General features: G+C 43.1%; 1 protein-coding gene across 5 annotated transcripts in view; it reads left to right on the forward strand.

Moving 5' to 3' along the window:
- The first annotated feature begins 1,121 nt into the window (after nt 1-1,121).
- The window catches only part of LOC124009903 (nuclear receptor coactivator 2-like), a 61,159-nt gene continuing 43,712 nt past the window's right edge, over nt 1,122-18,568 (forward strand). Inside the window, exon 1 of one of the 5 annotated variants that reach the window (XM_046322149.1) lies at nt 1,122-1,367. The gene's annotated coding sequence lies outside the window, so the exon portion shown is untranslated. Of the gene's footprint in view, nt 1,368-12,001; nt 12,213-18,568 lie in introns of those variants that run through there. The other 4 variants (XM_046322147.1, XM_046322148.1, XM_046322145.1 and 1 more) reach the window with 4 other exon arrangements.

The raw sequence follows: 18,568 nt of genomic DNA on the forward strand, positions 1-18,568 counted from the left end.
CTGTATTATTGACTATGTTTTGTTTATTCCATGTGTAACTCTGTTGTGTGTCAAATTGCTATGCTTTATCTTGGCCAGGTTGCATTTACAAATGAGAACTTTTTCTCAACTAGCCTACCTGGTTCAATAAAGGTTAAATAAATAGATAAACCAATAAATCATCACTAGGTGGCAGTGTTTATCAAGGAGAGGCAATAACTGAACTGTGGACAATGAGTAGAATGTCAGCCCATAATGGCATCGATTTTGTATTTAGGCCACAAGCAGAGAACCACTCAAAAAAAAGATCTTACCAATTGCCTTCCACTGTTCTTTACGCTTCAATATACAATACTTATTTGGGATTTTAAGAATGTAATAGGCAGCCAAATACATGTTTTTGTTGCCTGGCCTCTGCCCTGTGAACTGTCTGTCTGCAACTAGATCCCCTGAAATCCCTCTAAGTAAATATTTTTTTACAGGGTATAGAAAAGGATATGAAATAGAGCTAAACAGCTTGGAAGACAATATACAATACTTAAGTGCAAAGACATTAGGCAAACATGTCTACATTAGTTTCTCTTTCCATATGTGCAAAACCTTTCCCTAGCTCAAACAGTCTCAGTCTAATGGAGGAACATTAACAATTTATTGTATCAACAGCAGGTGTGGCCAATTAGTGAGTGTGGCTCTGTGGCCGCTATAAAGGCAGACACGGGTGAAGTAAGTAGCGTAATCAGTTCTAGTCCATGGAGGGTTTGGACAGAGGCTATGATTTGTGAGCTGTGCAAACGTTTGAACATCTGCCTGAGACGTCTTGACTGTGCCAAATAGGGAGGGAGGGAACAACTGTGAAGCGAGGCACTATCTCACTGTGTTTGTGTGTCAGCTTGTTAATTGACTTATTATGAAATGCAAAACCTGAATACATTTCACTTTTTTTTTTACTCCAATTTAAAATGAATGTAGGCCTAAATAAAAGGGTTTTACTATTTAGTAGACTAGGCTACATTTTAAAGACTTCATAATGTCATGTTTATTTTAGTAAACAAGGAAGTACTATGGCAACCTATTAAAGTTTAAAGTGCAGTTTAAACGTCCTCTTTAGTTCTGGCTAACAAACTTTAACCGGGCATTCATTGCATTGTGTCTGGCTTTTAGCTGCTATGGCTGGTTGCAGTGTCATCATTCTTGCCGTCTGTTCTGTGAGCAGCAGTCTATTGTGGTAATGAGTGCTGATGCCCTGCGCGTGTGGGGGAGGACTACTGGTAAGATAAACAGGCACCCAGTCATCGCAGAGGAACATGGCGGCACTGCCTTTACATTGCCGTTTCCCGATTTCGAAGGTCCTGGCATAACAGTTTGCATTTATGGGATTTCAAGTTACGGTAAGTTGAGAGTAACGTACAACGGATGTGTTTTGTACTGAAGAAGTATGTTTTTGTGCAGTTAGATAAAATATATGGTAGGCTATAGAATCCGTCATGTCAGTTTAGTCTTAACACTGGGAAGCGGCGTTGTCGCTTGTTGTCTGAAGCGAGATATTTCTTTAGGTGGTTCGGGGATGATTCTTACGCTAGACTAGTTTTGTTGCGAAGCGTTGCTGAGAATTCAATGAAATTGAATTTAAAATGTGTTTACGAAGCAATTTAAATGAATTGTTTTTGGTGGAGGAACATCGCCTGTGTTTCAAATAGAAAAGTTTAAGGAGATTTATTTTTTGGCAGATTCATTTGAAGGTATTGCACGACATGCCGATAGCGAACATGGTAAACTGCACATAGTTTGAGGTTTCTGCATCTTGCAAAATAACTTATTGAAACCAAAATAACAGTTGCGGTTGAATAACCAAACGTCACTGTGGTTTACGAGTTTAAGTAGGAAATCCTCAGCAAGCTCGGCACCACATTTCCGATTGTTATTTAGTCTCAACTGTGTAACAACTAGAAATGCCTGCGATCGGAAAGGTGTTACATTGAGGTATGAGATCATTAAAAAAAGTACCCTAACTTTTCATCAACCTTTGACGGTGACGTCATATGTCGAATTTAATATAACAAGTGTTCCCACCATAGAGTTGTATGTGACACATTTCTAAAATAAAACTCATTTGAGTTTGGCAATGTGATCTTGTAACTTAAGTTTTGATGGTTTGAGTGTCTATCACCAGTCGTCACTCAACAGTTAAATATCGGAATCAGTCTTTTGTTTGCCTTGTTGTGAGAACCTGTTTTACTATGTATGCCGTGAATCACGATGACTCATTTTTTGAAATGCTAGTAAAAAGTGTGAGTAGCATGGAATAATGGCTCCAAAATCAAATACAGTTAACATTGAGAAGGGCCAGTGGGCTACCAATCAATTGGCCTGCAGAAGGTTGACCATATGGCAGGTGCATGTTATCCATAGTGAAATCTCACCCAATAAGTCAGTGCTATTAGTTTAAATATAAAGATTGGATGAAAAAAAAGCTGGGTCTAGAATATATTGGTAGAGACTAGTGGTCTTTGTTGGCCCTTTTAAAGACTATTTGTTCTCTGCTGCTGTTTTACAGAGTAGTGAACTTTGAAAGGTATGTCATTGCACAGCAGCATTTCTTGTTCTTTTACTTTCCCTCTTCTCCTTATTAAATTCAGGAATGTTACAGGAAAACTGAACATTGTTGACAGCAATAACAAGCAACTTAATATTTTTGTAGTTATTTTGAATATCTTATTTTGCTTATCATTTTAGAGCCATTTTTAGCCCTTAAATTTGCCATATAATAGGCTATGCCAAAGGCTTGGCATGTGCTTCTAACACAGTGCATTACAGTAATTTATTTAGAAGGGATGCCATTGCATTACTGTACAGATTAAGAGCCTTTATGAGTTTGTCTGCTTTCCCAACGAATTATCCTTTGGCTGTATTTACACAGGAAGCCCAATTCCGATATCTTTTTCACTAATTGGTCTTTTGACAGATCACATCCGCTCTGAAAAAGCCCTGATGTTAAAAGATCTGAAGTGATTGGTCAAAAGACCAATTTAGTGGAAAAAAATATTAGAATTTGGCTGCCTATGTAAATGCAGACATAGTGGCTTGGAATCAGCAAACCATGTGAGCAATATAATAATGTCTGCACCAATGGCAGAGGAGCGGGATGAAGCTTGGGACTTGACAGGGTCGTTTTTTCATTAGCAGGTTTCTACAGGCTTAAAGGCCCAGTGCAGTCAATGCAGTTTTTCCGTTGGTTTGTATCTCATTGTACAACAGTTCATGAAACGAACACTAAGAAGTATGAAGAAAAATGTATCGGTGTCATTTAATGATAGTTACTAGTTGAAAATACAATCTACACAGGACCTAATCAGCAGGTTGGGCATTTGAGTTTCTGCTTGCCTGGTGACTTGACCAGGTGGTCATTTAGTTAATAGTCCAATAACAAAGCTAACTAGCGCTTTGGAATTTCCCCATCCCCACTGAGACCTCTCCCAGACCGTCTTAGCAGAATTCTTGCCTCAAAGTTTTTTTGTTGCCAAAAATATATTTATTTTAAATGGATAACTATTACAGTAAGGTACTTGATTGGTAACCAGACATGATTTGATATTGAGATAATAACCCTGAACTCGAAAATGGCATGTTAAAGAGGGTCGGATGTTTTTTTAAAGAGACACAAGCCATTCCTATTTCATTGAGTTTATTATCCTATTTCAAAATAATCAGAAGTCTGATATTTGAAACACTGCATGATAAATAAAAATGGAATGCCCCAATCCACCCTGTGCTTTCCTCCTACCTTTTCAAATGGGCATTGACATTGCTGGGTTTTCCCCTGCTCTCTGTAATTGCATTGCATGGAAAATAAGATACTGTATACATCCATTCTTATGTGACCTGATTATGAGCGGTAGTGTGTACTATTACAGTAAGATTCATTTATCCAAAGCCCTTGAATGTTCATTCCAGGCTGCGTTCACGTGACTAATGGAAGTCTCTCTCTCGTGGAATTAAATGTTCTCGATCTCTTACTGTGAAGCCCCATACTCAGTCTTCAACTTGAAGCACTTCCTGTTGCCGCGTTGTTCAATTTATCGATTCCTGTGTGCGTGCGTTTTTATAGGCTGTGAGAGTGCAGTGTTTCCTCTAGGGGGGAAAAATAGCGAGGGGGATAGGGAGGGACTTTTTAAAATGACATTCTACTCTAAAATGAGTGTTAATTAAACTATGCTGACATCATTTATACCTCCAGAAATGAGCCCCATTGTTAGAATTATTTTTAACATATTGGACCATGCATATATCGGCTGTACAAAGTTTCTGGATATTGGCGGGAACTGGAAGACGCTGTCGTACACGTCGATCCAGGGTATCCCAAACATGCTCAATGGGTGACATGTCTGGTGAGTATGTATGCAGGCCATAGAAGAACTGGGATATTTTCAGCTTCCAGGAATTGTGTACAGATCCTTGCGATATGGGGCTGTGCATTATTATGCTGAAACATGAGGTGATGGCGGCGGATTAATGGCATGACAATGAACCTCAGGATCTCATTGCGGTATCGCTATGCATACAAATTGCCATTGATTAAAATGCAATTGTGTTTGATGTACGTAGCTTATGCCTGTCCGTACCATAACCCCACCGACAACATGGGGCACTCTGTTCCCAACGTTGAAAGCAGCTAACCGCTCGCCCACACAATGGCATATACGCGTTAAAGTTCCTTGCTCAGAACATGAGAACATATGAAAGCTGGTTGTTCAATATTCCCAGTTAAGACGTTTTAGGTTGTAGTTATAATAGGAATTATGACGCATCGACCATTTTGTATTTCATATACCTTTGACTATTGGATGTTCTTATGCACTTTATTGTCAGCCTAATCTCGGGAGTTGATAGGCTTGAAGTCATAAACAGTGCTGTGCATCAATCATTGCTAAGAGCTGCTGGCAAACGCAGTAAAGTGCTGGTTGAATGAATGCTTACGAGCCTGCTGCTGCCTACCACCGCTCAGACTGCTCTATCAAATCATACACTTAATTATGATATAAATACACAAATACGAGCCTTGGGTCATTAATATGGTCGAATCCGGAAACTATCATTTCGAAAACAAAAAGTTTATTCTTTCAGTGAAATACAGAACCGTTCTGTATTTTATCGAACGGGTGGCAACCATAAGTCTTAATATTGCTGTTACATTGCACAACCTTCAATGTTGTCATAATTATGTAAAATTCTGGCAAATTAATTACGTTCTTTGTTAGGAAGAAATTGTGACTCTGCTTGCACTGGACGCAAGACAAGTGACACAATAATATTGCCTGCTAACATGCATTTCTTAACTAAATATGCAGGTTAAAAAAAATATACTTCTGTGTATTGATTTTAAGAAAGGAATTGATGTTTATGGTTAGGTACATTTGTGCAATGATTGTGCTTTTTTTTCACCCGTTTGGCGAAGTTGAAGTAAGCTGTGATTCGATGATAAATTAACAGGCACCGCATTGATTATGTATTTATGTCACCGCTGTTTAACCAGGTAGGCCAGTTGAGAACAATTTCTCATTTACAACTGCGACCTGGCCAAGATAAAGAAAAGCAGTATGACAACACACAAACATACAGTCAATAAACCTTCTGTAGCTCAGTTGGTAGAGCATGGCGCTTGTAACGCCAGGGTAGTGGGTTCGATCCCCGGGACCACCCATACGTAGAATGTATGCACACATGACTGTAAGTCGCTTTGGATAAAAGCGTCTGCTAAATGGCATTTATTATTATTATTATTATTATTATTATTATTATTATAATAACACAATAGAAAAATCTATGTACAGTGTGTGCAAATGTAGGGAGGTAGGTTAAAACAGGCCCTGGAGGTGAAAATAATTACAATTTAGCATTAATACTGGAGTGATAATGTGCAGATGGTAAATGTGCAATTGGAGATACTGGGGTGCAACAGGTTAAGTAATAATATTGGGATGAGGTAGTCTGGTGTGCTATTTACAGATTGGCTGTGTACAGTGATCAGTAAGCTGCTCAGACAGCTGATGCTTAGCGCAGGACAAGCTAGTTAACTACACGTGGTTGATGATGTTACTAGGTTAACTAGTGATTATGTGAAGATTGATTTGTTTTTTTATAAGATACGTTTAATGCTAGCTAGCAACTTACCTTGGCTCCTTGCAGCCACAAGGTCGTTTTGATGCTGCACTCGCGTAACAGGTGGTCGGTCTGCCACGCAGTTTCCTCGTGGATTGCAACATAATCGGTGTTCAAATAGGCCGATTACCGATTGTTATGAACTTGAAATTGGCCCTAATTAATCGGTTGACCTCTAATCTTTGGCATTGTGTTGTGACAACTGCACAATTTAGTGTGTCCCCCCCCCCCCCCAGCACAAGGTGCACCTTGATCATGCTGTTTTATCAGGTTCTTATTTCAGCTCATGAAACGTGGTCCCATCACTTTAAATGTTGCATTTGATATTTTTGTTCAGTGTAGTTGGCAACCCGTTACTGAATTGTCCCCCAAAATGAGCATAAACACCGTGAATATAATGTAGGTCTGTCTACTTGTTAGGGTAACTTGGGGTCATCCACCACCAGAGTACAATAAGTGCCTCCGTCACCACACACTAAGTCTGGATGTCACACTGCAGGGACGGGTGTCTCAGTGACTGTTCTGATTTCCCCACAGACTTACTAACACTACCAGTGTTAACCCAATCGTCCAGGCAGTCACCACCTCAATAATAGTTAATGGATGGACTGCCAGTGCCACCTTACAGTATGATCTGGTTGCATCACTGCCTGGTATGGCAACTGCTCGGCCTCCGACCGCAAGGCACGACAGAGGGTAGTGAGAACAGCCCGGTACATCACTGGGGCCAACCTTCCTGCCATCCAGAACCTCTATACCACGCGGTGTCAGAGGAAGGCCCTAAAAATTGTCATACTCCAGCCACCCTAGTCATAGACTGTTCTCTCTGCTACCGCACAGCAAGCGGTACCGAGGGCACCAAGTCTATGTCCAAGAGGCTTCGAAATGGCTTCTACTCCTGAACATCAAGTCAAACGGATACCCAGACTATTTGCATTGCCTCCCCCTCTTTACACCACTACCACTCTCTGTTGTCATCTATGCATAGTCACTTTCATAACTCTACCTACATGTACATACTACCTCAACTGACCGTGCCCCCGCACATTGACTCTGTACCGGTACCCCCTGTGTATATAGTCTCGCTATTGTTATTTTACTGCTGCTGCTTACTTGTTACTTTTATCTCTTTATTCTTATCCATATTTTTTGGGAACTGCATTATTGGTTAGGGGCTCGTAAGTATTAACATTTGATTTAAGGGGCCCGTTCCTTTCTAGCATTCAGCAATGCTCTGAAAGAGCTATTACTCTCTTGAAATGGTGGTTGTAGCATACTGCATTGGGGAGGAGACTGGTTCAAATAGGGAATCTGTGGTGTTTGCACAGTCCACACACACACCACACACAATTTGAATAAGTGTACTTGGTGTACTCACAGACAGTCTCAACCCACCATGGTAAACTGTTTGTCGGCCACACAGCAAACGATAGTGATTCAGAATGCAGCGGAATGAACCAGTGGCCTGGGAGCCAAGTCCAGGGTTGCATAACAAGTGCTAATTTAGTTTGAGCTGTGGCCATAATTCTGCAGCTCTGTGACGGGTCCTGGTGATAAAGTAGCCACTGTGCTACACTCTGTGTGAAGGCACTGTAGACTAACAGCCAGGCAGGCTTGGAACCAACCTCCTGTTTGTTTGGCTTGGTTGTAGCTTGGTTGTAGGATTGTTTAGGGTTATTTTTTTTTTTAGGAATCCCACATTGCTGTGAAAAGGGTTCAGCAGTAGATGCTTTTTAATCTTGCAACTGCAGCACCAGTTGTTAGACGCAGTGTTCAGTTTGCCTGCTTGTTGCCCAATCTGGCAGGGTTTCCATGGTTTAGTCTGGATATATTGTAGAATTTACTGTTCTGGATGTGAAAAAGCCTCCCAATGAACTCTCAAGTCTGTCATGTTATGAAAATACATGGGTGGTTATGGTGATTTTGAGTAATATCATACAATGTGATCATGATACCATATTGACATCGAAACGGCAACACCATAATAACAATAGGCTACTAAGGCTAGATGCTTTCTTTCCGGTATAATTCTGAAATAAAAGCCTTTTTTACTCAAAACCAGCACATATTTCAGCAGTCCCATACAGTTCCCAGTACCTCAAGTTCACTCTGTTACCATCTGGTTGCTTAGTAACACAAATGAATCATAGCCTGGAAGTAGGTCTTGGTGTGTGTGTGTAAAATTATTTAATGAACAATTCCACAAACTGTTTTGCTGTTTATTTCAGTAGTCAAGTGTTGATACGGTCCCAAAATGTTTTGCATGTCAGTAATCAACATTCAAAATACAGGTGTCACACTTGGCTAGGTGAACCGAACGAGCGTCAATAGTACTGTTTGTACGAGCCATTAAATTAAACCTAATTAAAAAAAAAACTAAAATGTCTAGTGCAGCATTTCTCTAGTGGGGGGGATGACCAACAAACACTTTGATTGGTCAACAATCTCTACTGTTGACCAATCACTGATGAACGGGCTACCCGACTATGCCTACCCGACTTCGGCTTGCCTCAATGAAAAATGTTGTGCGCCTGTACAGCTGAAAATAAACAGTGTCAAAGACCAAAACGAACAGAAATGGCATCATCATATATACAAACTGTTTGATGGGAAGCATGTGGACGGACACCTTAAGGCTTGACTTGATAGAGAGAAATCTAATCTGATGTTAGATCTGCGCAGGCAGGAGGCAAAGTCTACCATGAGCTAGTTGGACAAATGAAAACGACGACAAATAGCATTACCTGTTGATTCAGTAATGACGTGTAAGCACTCGGCCAAAGGTCAGAGTGTGCTGCTCAGGCGACTAGGCCCATAGTTTCAAGCCTTCAACCAGGAGAGAAATTCCATCAGAGTGAGGTGCTGTTTCATTCTGGTGTGTGTGTGTGTGTTCAGATCACATTACTGGACCTAATCAATTGAGCTGGTTGAGCCAACATTACTATTTGAGCTGCCCTGTCATTGGTGCATTCCGGGGGGAAAGAATGGTGAACTCCTGACCTCCGATCAGCTGCGAGGAACTTAAACACAGATCCTCTGACATGGTAATGGCCAGACACGCTGATTTAGGCCACATACAATTTTATGTCACACTCACGATGGTCTAGTAGCCAAAACATTTATTTTTGCTCTTGTTGCCTCTAATTGAGTAACATGGTAGAATTTATAACTTTACAAATATATTCACACCTTCTAAAAATGTATCAACTTTTATACACCATCCTAAGCAGAGCTCACTGTTCTTTTCTGAATTCTTCCTTTCAATTGATTTGACTATCAACAGAAAGCTGATGTTCTCCGGCCACGCTCCCCCACCCATCCCCTCTCTCCAGTGCCCTGTTGTTGGTGGAGATCATGTTACAGGAGGAGGAAAGCACTGTTGCTCTCAACACACACAATCACATGATCGTCCTGACTGACTGGGGGATTTGACCAGTCCCTGTTCAGAGCTGAAGTGTGTGTGTCGCTGCTTTATGTGCGCACCTCAGCACCTGTTCTCATTTGGAAAAGATTTGACTTGTTTTTGTCCTGCATAGTTTTTGAAATTCACTTGAAAGAGAAGCTGTGATGGATGTAGGACATACTAGATTAATGTGCAATGAAAGAAGCAACCCTGAAACGACCAGCCTCCATTGGTGAGAGTCAGTGAGGTTTTTTTGGGGGGGTGGTTTGCTATGTAACCACCCTATGATTTGGCATGATGAAATGCATGTGAAAGGGTTTAGGTTATTTATCTCGATGCACCCTATTGATGCAGAAGCATTTCATCCATTAACATGTCAAAAGCCACCCACCTCGTGGGTTCAAGTCTTTCTTTCTGCCAACACGTTTCATTTTCTATTCACTTCCAAAGTGGAAAGCAGAAGTTGAAAAGGTCACAGCACCTGCTTGTAACCTCCCTGTATCATCAGAGACTTGAGTCTGTCTTCTGATGAGTGACGGTTGACTGATGATGAGTCAGATTTGGTGCTTTAGTCATAGGGCTGAGTTTTACCGGCATGCCCTATACAGCCCTATAGCCCCCAGCCCTCCCATCTTCCCCATTGCCCTTCTGCTGTAAAGGGTGAGTGATGTAGTGTGTGCTCGGCTCTGCTCCTCCCTCTGAGTGGTGTGGCGACAGAGGGGCGGGGCCTGGTGGAAATCACTTTTGGTCAGCTTTCGTCCCCATGCCTCCGTTTGGTCTCTCTGGTTGCAGGTGCATCTTCAAGTGCTCTGTGGTTTCATACAGTACAAATCAGACAAAGCTCTCTTCCACACACACACACACACACACACACACACACACACACACACACACACACACACACACACACACACACACACACACACACGGCGAGAAAGCTCTAGCAGATGTTTCTAGTTGGCTGGTCCCCAAGAAATTTGCTTCCCCTTTTTACTCATTCTCTTATTGCAGTGCTTTCTGACTTGTTGGACTCAATTTCATGTTATGGTCCTCACATGTTCAAGTGGTATAGCTACTGCTCCTCACTTGTCTACAGAGAACTTGGCTGATGGCATTAAACTAACTATAGCTCTCTGTCTCTGTCTCTTTCTCTCACTCTCCCTCTCGCCAATTGAATGTACAGTAGCAGTCTTGGGTTTGGATCGAACTGTACTATGCCTCTTCTTGTTCAGGCTTTCATAGAGCGGAGTGGATGATGCCTGAAGGAAACCTGCAGCAGAAGTTCATTAATAAGAATGTGTCTCATAAAGCCACAGTGGGGGCCCTCCCGGGTGGTGCAGTGGTCTAGTGCCACCATCGTAGCCGGACTTGCCCAGAGTGCCTCTGTCGTAGCCGGCCTTGCCCGGGAGGTTCGTGGGGCAGAGCACAATTGGCCTCGCGTTGTCCGGTTTAGGATGGGTTTGGCCGGTAGGGATATCCTTGTCGACTCCTGTAGCGGACCAGGTGTACGGTGTTTCCTCCGACACATTGGTGCGGCTGGCTTCCAGGTTGGATGCGCGCTGTGTTAAGAAGCAGTGTTGCTTGGTTCGGTTGTTTCGGAGGACACATGGCTCTCCACCTTCACCTCTCCCGAGCCCGTACAGGAGTTGTAGCGATGAGACAAGACAGTAACTACTAATAATTGGATACCATGAAATTGGGGAGGAAAAGGGGGTAAACAAAATGTTTTAAAAAAATAAATAAAGCCATGGTGAGTCAGCTGAATCCACTGTTCTCATTCCTCCCCTGATATTGTGCCTTTTCTGCTTTGGAACAGACCTGTGTTTACTATTAGAAAAGTAAGCCTCGTCCGAGCCAGAAAGGGCTCATGGTGCAGGAGGCTGTCTCCTGTTACAGTAGCGTGAGGCTGATTGATTGTTCCAAGTACACCCCCTGGTGAGGACACCGGTCAACAGTGTTTACTATAGCGTGTACTATAATTGTATCTAACAACAATTACTCAATTACTGGCACATACACAACTGTATGATATCAACAAGCCCTTTGTTTTTTATTATGAATCAGCTGTTCCCCAGATGTTGACGTTATTATATAATGTTCTGCAAAGTGAAAGTAAAGGGGCGAGACTTCTGCAGGTTGACAGGGCTAGTGAAACGAAAGCCAGCTGTGTCAAACGCACACTGCCTCCACCTCTTTTGCAAGTCCATTATTGCTTCTGCTTTGTCATGTGACGAGTAGGCCATTATCTTGGTGAAAAAGGAAACCACTTTTCGGGCTGGGCGTCGGAAGCTATTGGAATTTTCGAGCGCTGTACTCTGGCTGTGCTGTATTTTCAGGGCGGGTGGGGAGGGGGCGGGGCCAGGGAGGAGTGGGGGGAGGGGATTGGAGCTCATCGGCCGGGCAGTTCAAGGAGGATTTGTGCTGTAGTTTGTCAGCTGTCATTCGGAGCAGATGACACAGGAGGGTAATCTGCTTTTTGCGCACGTCCTTGCTCCAGCATGTGCCTCTGTCTACATTGCTGTGTAGTTTCTACAGTGCCGTGACTGCCTGCCTGCCTGGACTCAACGTTACTAGGCTATCTAACTGAGGGCTGCTCCTGTTTTTGCTGTGAAACTGGAACTACAGTAGCCATGGGTCAGACACTGGATTTACGGACCTACCTTTGGTCAAAGCGGTAAGTAGTGGAATAAATAGGCCTAGCTATTGTTTCACAATGGAAGTTCATTTGGTGCTGTTTGTTTTTAGGCAAGTGTTTGTGGGCTTTTATATACACAACAAACTTTCAACCTTATTCTGAGAGGTATTCAGATGTCTACAGAACATTCCATTAGCTCTTTGTTGTGTGTTGTCAGCAGTCCTACATGATGTCACCTGAGATGACTTAAATGTAAATGTAAAATGAACAGGACAAGCCTCTTGTAAACTACCCACAAGTCTGATCAGGGGGCTGGTATACTGAATTAACTTGTTTGTAGAGAGTTGGTTCTGGGAATAATGTGTGGCGCGTTGTGTGTACAGTTGATCGACAGTAGGACATTCCTCTCTCCAATGGGAATGGTTTTTTTGAGACTCAGACAGTCGTACAGTAGACCCCTGGACACCATTTATGGAGCATCTCTTCCGTACAGGGCTGAGGAAGGTGAACGTAGCTCTTTAACACAACACCCTGCCTGCTCCTTGCTTGGCCTGGTGTAGCATAGGGGATAAAGAGGTGCCACTGACAGTCAACAAAGCTTCCATGCGACTCTGGTTTAGTTGTTTTTGTTTTCTGAGCGTAGATCGCGTAGCCCGAGTGCCAGTCTGTTTGTGCTATCATGCCAACTCCCAGTCATTCATTTGGCTTGACAAGGACAGCAATTTAGTAGGCAAGCGCACAAACGGATCTCGGACCAGGCTATAGAATGTGATGCAGCTTCAGCCATTGTCGCTGTGTTTTCACATGGATGCGATAAAGCCAGTGAGTTCAATGTTTCGGAATGCAGCTGCACCACAGTGGCAATTTTTTTGGGACCTAATGTCCACTGTGCCATTACTATATATGATTCCTATCTGTTAGGAAATTAGTTCAATGGTATTGATCCGGTTCCATGATCAATGCATTCTGACATTGCTTGCGTCGTAAATGGCACCCTGTTCCCTATGTTGTGCAGTACATAAGGCCAGAGCCCCATGGACCTATAGGGAGTAGGGTGGCATTTGGTGTCAGACATTGTCAAGCCCACATAGGCGGTCATGAGTTGTTCAGCCTGTTATTTCCATGTTGCCTTCCATCGGCCCATTTAGCATAATCTAAATAATGTTTCTAAACTAATGTTGTGTGCTCAGTGTACAGAAATCTATCTTTTGAGGATAATTTGGACTCATTCTAAGTAAATTACAGTGATTGACTGGTCGCTTTATGCAAATAGCAATTTGGGCTGCATTTGCATTGAGGGAGACAAACTGGACAGAAGTGGGTCATTGACGATGAGCACACTTGGTCTGCACTCCACTTCGCAGCCTGCACACACACAGTGAGGCAGTTGTTTGCTGCACATTCCAGCACAGAAGTGTCACAAGTCATAAGAAAATGAGGAAAACAATCCAAAGAGGATGTTGGGAATGCCTGTCCTGATGTACCGTGGCAGCAGCCTGAGCCCATGACATCTGGTTGGTCCTATGCTGTGTGTCAGTATGAAGAGTGACGCAATTTTCTTCTAGATACATCCAGTCTTCTGGATATTCTGTGATATCACCGTTAATTGAGCTAAGTGGGCGTGAGTCATTATAGGATGTGTCCCAAATGGCACCCTATTTCCTATGAAGTTCCCTATACACGGAGTCTACAAAACATTAGGAACAGCGTCCTAATATTGGCACCCTATTACGCTGTATCGGCACCCTATTACCCTATACAATGCATTCGGAAAGTATTCAGACCCCTTGACTTTTTCCACAATTTGTTATGTTACAGCCTTATTCGAAAACTGATTGAAATGTTTTTTCCCCCCCACAATCTACACACAATATCCCATAATGACAAAGCAAAACTTTTTTTTAATATACATTTTTTACTAATGAAGAATTTAAATATTACATTCTAAATAAGTATTCAGACCCTTCACATAGTACTTTGTTGAAACACTTTTGGAAGGGATTACAGCCTTGAGTCTTCTTGGCACCCCTGTATTTGGGGAGTTTCTCCAATTCTTCTCTGCAGATCCTATCAAGCTCTGTCAGGTTGGATGGGGAGCGTCGTTGCACAGCTATTTGTAGGGGTCTCCAGATTTATCAGAACAGGCTCTGGCTGGCAAACTCAAGGACATTCAGAGACTTGTCCCGAAGCCACTCCTGGATTGTCTTGGCTGTGTGCTTAGGGTCATTGTCCTGTTGGAAGGTGAAGCTTTGAACCCAGTCTGAGGTCCTGAGCGCTCTGGAGCAGGTTGTTCATCTTTACCTTGATCTTGACTAGTCTCCCAGTCCCTGCTGCTGAATAACATCCTCCCAGCATGATGCTGCTGCCACCACCACGATTCACAGTAGGGATGGTGCCAGGTTTCCTCCAGACGTCATTACGTGCCTTTTGGCAAACTCCAAGAAAAACAATCCAATCCAAACTGTCATGTGCCTTTTTACTGAGTAGTGGCATCTGTCTGGCCACTCTACCATAAAGGTCTGATTGGTGGAGTGCTGCAGAGATGGTTGTGGTTTTGAAAGGTTCTGCTATATCTACAGAGGAGCTCTGTTAGTGGTCATCGGGTTCTTGGTCACCTCACTGACCAAGGCCCTACTCCCCCAATTGCTCAGTTAGGCCTTGCGGCCAGCTTTAGGAAGAGTTTTGGCGGTTCCAAAATTCTTCCATTTTAAAATTGAGGTCACTGTGTTCTTGGGGACCTTCAGTGCTGCAGACCTTTTTTGCTACCCGTCCCCAGATCTGTGCCTCGACGCAATCCTGTCTCTGAGCTCTATGGACAATTCCTTCAACCTCATGGCTTGATTTTTATTCTGACATGCACAGTCAACTGCGGGACCTTTATATAGACAGATGTGTGCCTTTCCAAATCATGTCCAATCAATTGGTGGACAACAATCAAGTTGCAGAAACATCTCAAGGATGATCAATTGAAGCAGGATGCACCTGAGCTCAATTTAGTCTCATAGCTAAGGGTCTGAATAGTTATGTTAAGGTATTTGTTTGCAAAAATGTCTAAAAACCACATTGTGTTTAGATTGAGGAAAATGTTTTATTGAATCCATTTTAGAATAAGGCTGTAATGTAACAAAATGTGAAAAGTCAAGGGGTCTGAATACTTTCCAAATTCACTTTGATCTGGGCCCTTAGAGCTCTGGTCAAAAGTAGTGCACCATATGTCCTACTACACCGGCTCTGACGTTCGTCGGATGTGGCAGGGCTTGAAAACTATTACGGACTACAAAGGGAGACCCAGCCGCAAGCTCCTCAGTGACGCGAGCCTACCAGACAAGCTAAATGCCTTTTTATACTCGCTTCAATGCAAGCAACACTGAAGCATGCATGAGAGCACCAGCTGTTCCGGACGACTGTGTAATCGCACTCTCCGTAGCCGATGTGAGCAAGACCTTTTAAACAGGTCAACATTCACAAGCCTGTGGGACCAGCCAGATTACCAGGACATGTACTTAGCACATGCGCTGGCCTACAGTCTTCAACCTCTCCCTGACCGAGTCTGTAATACTTACATGTTTTAAGAAGACCACCATAGTCTCTGTGCCCAAGAATGTGAAGGTAACATGAGTAGCACTCATGTTGGTAGCCATGAAGTACTTTGAAAGGCTGGTAATGGCTCACAACACCATTATCCCAGAAACCCTTGAGCCACTCTCATTCGCATACCGCACCAACAGATCCACAGATGACGCAAGTTCAATCACACTCCGTACTGCCCTTTCCCACCTGGACAAAAGGGACACCTATGTGAGAGTGCTGTTCATTGACTTCAGCTCGGCGTTCAACACCATAGCGCCCACCAAGCTCATCAGTATGCTAAAGACCCTGGGACTAACCACCTCCCTCTGCAACTGGAACCTGGACTTCTTAACCCCCCTCCCTAGATGGTAAGGGTATGCAACAACTCATCTGCCACTCTGATCCTCAACACCGGTTTCCCTCTGGGGTCTGTGCTTAGTCCCCACCTGTAGTCCCTGTTCACCCATGACTGCGTGGCCAAGCATGACTCTCAACATCATCATTAAGTTTGCTGATGACAAGTGGTAGGCCTGATCACCGACAACGATGAGACGGCCTACAGTGAGGAAGTCCGAGACCTGGCAGTGTGGTGCCAGGCCAATAACCTCTCGCTCTTAATTTGAGCAAGATAAAGGAGATGATTGTGGACTACAGGAAAAGGAGAGCAGATCAGGCCCCCCTTTACATCAGCAGGGTTGTAGTGGAGCGGGTTGTGAGTGGTCCAAACACACCCAAGACAGTTGTGAAGAGGGCCCCCCCCCCCCCCCCCCCCAGGAGACTGAAACTATTTTGAATGGACGGGTCCCCAGATCCTTAAAGTTCTACAGCACCATCGAGAGCATCTTGACCGGTTGCATCACTGCCTGGTTTGGCAACTGATCGGTATCTGACCGTAAGGCGTTACAGAGGGTAGTGTGTACGACCCAGTACATCACTGAGGCCAAGCTTCCTGCCATCCAGAACCTACATACCAGGCGGTGTCGGAGGAAGGCCAAAAAAATTGTCAGACTCCAGTCACCCAAGTCAGACTTTTCTATGCTACTGCATGGCAAGCGTTACCGGAGCACCGAGTCTAGGTTCATAAGGCTCATTAACAGCTTCTACCCCCAAGCTATGAGACTATTTACATTTAGCCCTCCCCCACTTGTTTTTTTTTACGCTGCTGCTGTTTGTCTGTGCATAGTCACTTTACCCCTACCTACATGCACAAATTACCTCAACTAACCTGTACCCCTGAACATTTACTCGGTACCGGTGCCCCCTGAATATAGCGTCATTATTGTTATGACATTTTACTGTTTTTATTTAGTAAATATTTTCTTAGCTCTGTTTCTTGAACTGAACTGTTGGTTAAGGGCTTGTAAGTAAGCGTTTCACTGTAAGGTTGTATACCTGTTGTATTTGGCGCATGTGACAAATAACATTTAGATTTGATTTGACCTAGGAAGTCTGAGTGGGCCAGGGAACGTCGGCAGGACGGAGCCCTGATTCAATTTGACCTGTGGGATCAGCCAGATAATGGCTGGCTCCAGCTCTCATTCATCGTCTCGTGGAATTGATTATTCTGCAAACAGAGACTGTACACCAGCATGCGTAGCTAAAGGGCTGCTACAGGAAAACTAGTGCTCCTAATCCACACTAAAGAAGATTTAATACCCAGTGTATGTGTCTGATGGGAGGGCTTGAGCCCTGTTACCATGGCGTTTCTATAGGCTAAGAGATCTGCCTGTACAGGCTTACATATCCTCAAAGTCTGACTCACTGACTGATACATCTCACTGAGTATGAGGGTCCATGAAGTCATGGCAGTCTCTGCATTCATGGTGTTTCAACATCCTCAATAAGGCAATTCTAACTCTGTTACTTAGGGCTGGTTCCCTATGTGATGAGTAATGTTTTAATTTATATTCCTGTATTTGGTTGTGCTGGCCAGCCTTAATACTCGTGTCAAAGAACTTGACACTCCAGGGAGAAGGATGATTAAGAAGAGAGCAGTCACGTCTGATGATGATGATTATGACATCATGGTGTTGATCCCATATCCTATTAAATTAGTATTCTAATTCCTAATTATATGGTTGATCCAATGGTAATGACCTCACAGATCATAGAAAGCATACTGGGACAGATTGTTCCATCACCATCCGCGGCAGGCTCTCTATGAATTAACCGTAATGTAGCATACCACAAAATGCTTACACCCCAGCATCTTCTCCTTCCAATCCAATACTAATGACATTAGAGAAACCAAGTGACTCACAATGTAAACCCATTTAAAACAATTTCTGCAACGAGAAGACAGTTCAGAGGTCAACTGAGGCATTACAGAATTAACTGTTGGATTGATCACCGCTTCCTAACGGGATTATCTTCCTGATCAAAAGACTAACCGTTTTGCTGCCTTTGGGAGACCGCTGGTCATGTAGTGTTATTTTCAACTATAAAACAATGAACATTTGAAGTGTGTTGTGGACCTTTGCAGGCCATGCAGCATGCTGAAAATAATACTATTTTTGAATAATTTTGCACGGCCAATTTTTCAGTTTTTGATTTGTTAAAAAAGTTTGAAATATCCAATAAATGTCGTTCCACTTCATGATTGTGTCCCACTTGTTGTTGATTCTTCACAAAAAAATACAGTTTTATATCTTTGTTTGAAGCCTGAAATGTGGCAAAAGGTCGCAAAGTTCAAGGGGGCCGAATACTTTCGCAAGGCACTGTATGTATACTAACCCTAGGTGTAAAATAGTAAATAATGGCTACTTCTCAGAAAGTACTAAACTGCCAAGAGGAGCAAAACCATGTTGTCCACTATTGGGAATATT

This window comes from Oncorhynchus gorbuscha, linkage group LG22, assembly GCF_021184085.1.
Source record: "Oncorhynchus gorbuscha isolate QuinsamMale2020 ecotype Even-year linkage group LG22, OgorEven_v1.0, whole genome shotgun sequence".
Classification (NCBI taxonomy): domain Eukaryota; kingdom Metazoa; phylum Chordata; class Actinopteri; order Salmoniformes; family Salmonidae; genus Oncorhynchus; species Oncorhynchus gorbuscha.